The sequence below is a fragment of the Rhinopithecus roxellana genome, chromosome 13 (assembly GCF_007565055.1).
Source record: "Rhinopithecus roxellana isolate Shanxi Qingling chromosome 13, ASM756505v1, whole genome shotgun sequence".
In the NCBI taxonomy this organism is placed as follows: domain Eukaryota; kingdom Metazoa; phylum Chordata; class Mammalia; order Primates; family Cercopithecidae; genus Rhinopithecus; species Rhinopithecus roxellana.
The window spans coordinates 8,062,986-8,067,787 of record NC_044561.1 but is presented as its reverse complement, the minus strand read 5'-3'; the positions used below and the strand labels follow the sequence as shown (position 1 = coordinate 8,067,787).

General features: G+C 49.8%; 1 long non-coding RNA gene across 1 annotated transcript; it reads left to right on the top strand.

Annotated features, from left to right (window-relative positions):
* The first annotated feature begins 333 nt into the window (after positions 1–333).
* LOC115892927 lies at positions 334–4,446 on the top strand. Its single transcript, XR_004052853.1, has 2 exons — positions 334–1,066; positions 3,695–4,446. It is a non-coding gene; the product is annotated as an uncharacterized LOC115892927 (long non-coding RNA).
* Positions 4,447–4,802: the final 356 nt, after the last annotated feature.

Genomic DNA, 4,802 nt, shown 5'->3' with positions numbered 1-4,802 from the left:
AGCTGACCTTAGATTATCTAAACTGTCCCCTCCTCCCGATCCCTGGGCCCAGCTCTGTGCAGCACATACCGCTCAGGCCAGACGAGTGTCTGAGTGGCTCATGCCCTTAATCTGCGCTTTGCAAGGTCAATGTGTGAGGATGGCTTGAGGCCAGGAATTCGAGACCAGCCTGGGTAACTTCCTGAGACTCTAGATTTTTTTTTGACGGAGTCTCACTCTGTTGCCCAGGCTGGAGTGCAGTGGTGTGATCTCGGCTCACTACAACCTCCGCCCCCCTGGTTCAACCAATTCTGCCTCAGCCTCCCAAGAAGCTGGGATTACAGGTATGCACCACCACACCCGGCTGCTGATGTCGGCCTCGAAGGGGAGGTAGCCCCTTTCATGCTCTAGCGTGTCAACCCCATTTACCCACTGCAGACATAGGAGATATGCGTGGGCAGGGTAGGTTGGGGCATGAGGTGGGGCTCTGCTATCGGGCACTCCCTCACATAACCTGCAGCATGGGGCTCAGGGGCCTGCCAGCCAGACCAGAAGAATGACATCCCAGTGGGGTAGATCAGGCCACCTATCCCCCTACACAGGGCACAGCCCCCAGGGCAGGGTAAGGCCCCCCACCGTCCCACTCCAGGAGACAGGCTGTGGGTGGCAGCTGGGGGTCCCATGCTGTTCAGCAACCGTGCCCACCATCAACAACACACTCACCCCCCACCCTGCCACCAGGGACCATCTGTACATGACCGACACCTCCAAGTGGGTACCATCCTGCCTCCACTGCACGCACCCACCTTCCTGCTTCCTTCTAGGGTCAGGGTGGTCTTCGAAGAGAGGAGGCCCTGGATCTGGGGAGGCATGTGAGCTGAGGGCAAAAGGCCCATGGCAAGGGCCCAGTGAACCACAGTCCTCCCGCCCTAGGTATCCCAAGGGTTACTTTGTCCAGAACGCAGACTGACTTCTTCAACTACGCGGGACTGTCGTGGTCTGTGCTTGTATACACGACACCCACCGCCTACATCGATGACATCACTGTCACCACCGGCGTGGAGCGAGACAGTGGTGATGGCTTCTGGTAGGATCCTCCCTCAGCGGGGCCCACGGTGGCTCTGTTTCTTCCCTGTTTGAAAAGCTCTCGCAGGATAAAGGTTCTCCCAGCATCCCTAAATCCTCACAGGTTCTCATCCACCTACGAAGCTAAAATCCAGTCTGTCTGAGCGGGCACGGGCTCCTGAGATCACCGGTGTGGTTGATCTCGCTTGGAGAAGAGGGGTCTGGCCTAATGTCACACAGCTCAGGGTGGCAATCCTGTCCCTTCCCCATGGTACTGCTCTCACTTCAGCTCCCATTGCTACACATCGTGCTCAAGGAACAGGCAGCTTTCGGGGACTGGGCATGGAGGTTCACGCCTGTCATCCCAGCTCTTTGTAAGGAGGACCTGGTAGGAGGATCACTTCAGGCCAGGAGTTCAAGACCAGCCTGGTTAACATAGCGAGACCATCACCACAAAAAATTAAAAAGTTAGCTAGGCATGGTGATGCGTGCTGGGAGTCTTAGCTGCTGAGGCAGGAGAATCACTTGAGCCTGGGAGGTCAAGGGTGCAGTGAGCTGTGACCGCGTCACTGCACTATGGTCTGGGCAACAGAGGGAGACCCTATCCTTTTTTTTTTTGACTTGAGTCTCACTCTGTAGCCCAGGCTGGAGGGCAGTGGTGCGATGTCGACTCCCTGCAACCTCTGCCTCCCGGGTTCAAGTGATTTTCCTGCCTCAGCCTCTCGAGCAGCTGGGATTACAAGCACCTTCCACCACGTCCAGCTAATTTTTGTATTTTTTTTAGTAGAGACAGAATTTCACCATGTTGGCCTGGTTGGTCTTGAACTCCTGACCTCAGATGATCCACCCGCCTTGGCCTCCCAGAGTGCAAGGATTATAGGCATGAGCCACTGTGCATGACTGGGATACCCTGTCTTTAAGAAAAAAAATATTTTTTAAGTTTTTTTTTTTTTTTAAATATATCTTTTTCCTTTTGTGAGAGGAGGCCCTTTACTGTCGCCCAGGCTGGATGGCAGTGGTGCGATGATCGACAGCTGTTGTGGGGCCGCAGTTCTAAGTTTCAAAGAATTTAGGCTGGGTGTGGAGGCTAATGCCTGTCATCCTGGCACTTTGGGAGGCCAAGGTGGGCGGATTGCTTGAGCTCAAAAGTTCAAGACCAGCCTGGGCAACATAGTGAGACCCTGTCTCAAAAAGAATACGTAATTAAAATAAATAAAAAAGAATTTAAACAAGAATCACACAGCAAAGGTAATGCAGCAGAGAGCAATTTATTGCAAAGGAAAAAGTATTTTGAAAGTTAAGTGCAGAATAGCCCAGGCATGATGACTCATGCCTGTAATCCCAGCACTTTGGGAGGCCGAGGTGGGTGGATCACTTGAGCTCAGGAGTTCAAACCAGCCTGGACAACATTAGCTGGGCGTGGTGGCATGTACCTGTAATCCCAGTTACTCCGGAGGTTGAGATGGGAGAATTGCTTGAACCAGAGAGGTGGAGGTTGCAGTGAACTGAGATTGCAACACTGCACTCCAGCCTGAGTGACAGAGCAAGACTCCATCTCAAAAAAAAAAAAAAAAAAAAAAAAAATTAATTAAAAAATAAAAAAGGTAAACAATGAAGCCACAGTAGAAGGACAGCTATCAGAGGCTGGGAAGGGTAGTGGGGGTATGGGGAGAAGCAAGTATTGAATGGGTACAAATGAATAGAATAAATGAACAGGCCTGGTAGTTGATAACACAATAGGGTGACTACAGTCAATAATAATTTATACACTTTACAATAGCTGAAAGAGTATAACTAGGTTGTTTGTAACACAAAGCATAAATACTGAAGGGGATGGATACCTTATTTTCCATGGTGTTGTTATTATTATTTTGAGACGGAGTCTCACTCTGCTGCCCAGGCTGGAGTGCAGTGGCAGGATCTTGGCTCACTGCAACCTCTGCCTCCTGGGTTCAAGCAATTCTGCCTCAGCCTCCTGAGCAGCTGGGATTACAGGTGTGCGCCACCACACCTGGCTAATTTTTGTATTTTTAGTAGAGACAGGGTTTCACCATGTTGGCCAGGCTGGTCTTGAACTCCTGACCTTGTGATCTGCCTACCTCGGCCTCCCAAAGTGCAGGGATTACAGGCGTGAGCCACTGCACCCGGCCCATGTGTGATTATTATGCATCGTATGCCTGTACCAAAACATCTTATGTAACTTATAAATACATACACTTGGCCGGGCGCGGTGGCTCAAGCCTGTAATCCCAGCACTTTGGGAGGCCGAGAGGGGCGGATCACGAGGTCAGGAGATTGAGACCATCCTGGCTAACACAGTGAAACCCCGTCTCTACTAAAAAATACAAAAAACTAGCCGGGCGAGGTGGCGGGCGCCTATAGTCCCAGCTTCTCGGGAGGCTGAGGCAGGAGAATGGTGTAAATCCAGGAGGTGGAGCTTGCAGTGAGCTGAGATTCAGCCACTGAGATTCGCCAGGCTGGGCGACAGAGCGAGACTCTGTCTCAAAAAAAACAAAACAAAAAAAAACAAAAAACAAAAAAAAACATACACTTGTATGCACAAAAACTAAAATTATAGAATTATTTTAAAATAAATAAAATAAAAGTAGAGAACACCAACAGTGAAAAGCATGCTGTGTTTGAATGGCAGGGTCTCAGGACTTGTCCTCAGTATTGTGATGCTGAACTGGATGGCCACTCTCTTCCTCATCCCTTCCAAGGGAGGTGGGTGGACATCCCTTCTCCAGGATCCACGTGTGCTGCTGCTGAGTATGTCATCTCCTCTAGGATTTTGCATGTGATTAAAAGCAACTTTTACTGGGAGACGAGTCAATTCTAGGCAAAATATTCTACTCATTCACTCATCTTTTGTTAAAATACTGAATTTCCCTATTATTTTAGAGATAATAATCACCACTAACCCTATGATGTTTCTCCTTCCGGTCTTCCCTTTCTATTGACTGTGTGTGTCCATTGAGTGGGTTGCTGCCGATGCTCACACCAGCCCCGACAGTGGGACAGTCCATGCTGGGGTTTAGCACATGGTGGGTGCTGATGCCCTCTAACCTAACTGTGCAGGAGATCTCCACCTAGGGTGATGGGCACCAGGCTAACAACAATGTTGTCCTTTGAGTTCCGATTAGGCACTTCCTTTTGTGTATGTGTGCTACTGGATTTGAGCATTTCTAAGGCTTCAACTGTTCATGTTCTTAAATAAAAGATCTTCCTGAGACTTCCCTGCAGTTGACCAGTGTTGAGGCATGACCCCAGCAATGACGGATGTTGACCTACAGTGTTCTACACGGTGCCTCACACCTCTCACGATCTGTGAGCTGACCAGAAGCCTGTGGTCTTTCTGTGTGTGTGTCACATTAATGAGCATGCCAACATCTGTTGTTACAGGTACCTTTTGCTACCCTAGCTTATATGACTATGGCATAGAGCCCACCTAATAATGATGGGCAGTGTTTGGGATCTCTGTTGGCTATAATACTTCTATGGGTACACACAGGTACTAGACCTCCTTGGCACATGGACATGTCATCCCATGGCCGAGGGATTAACACAGTTCGGTAACCCAAAGCATCAATATTCGGACACATGCCTGGGTTCCCATTTGCCTCTTCCACTTAGGAGGTCAAGAGCTTGGGCCATTGATTTCTGCACCATCTCCCTCTAAGGACTGGGGATATGAAACTAGCCTTCAGGGCCAGCTGTGGTGAGGAATGAGTATGTTGACTGTGTAAAGTGTGTGGTGG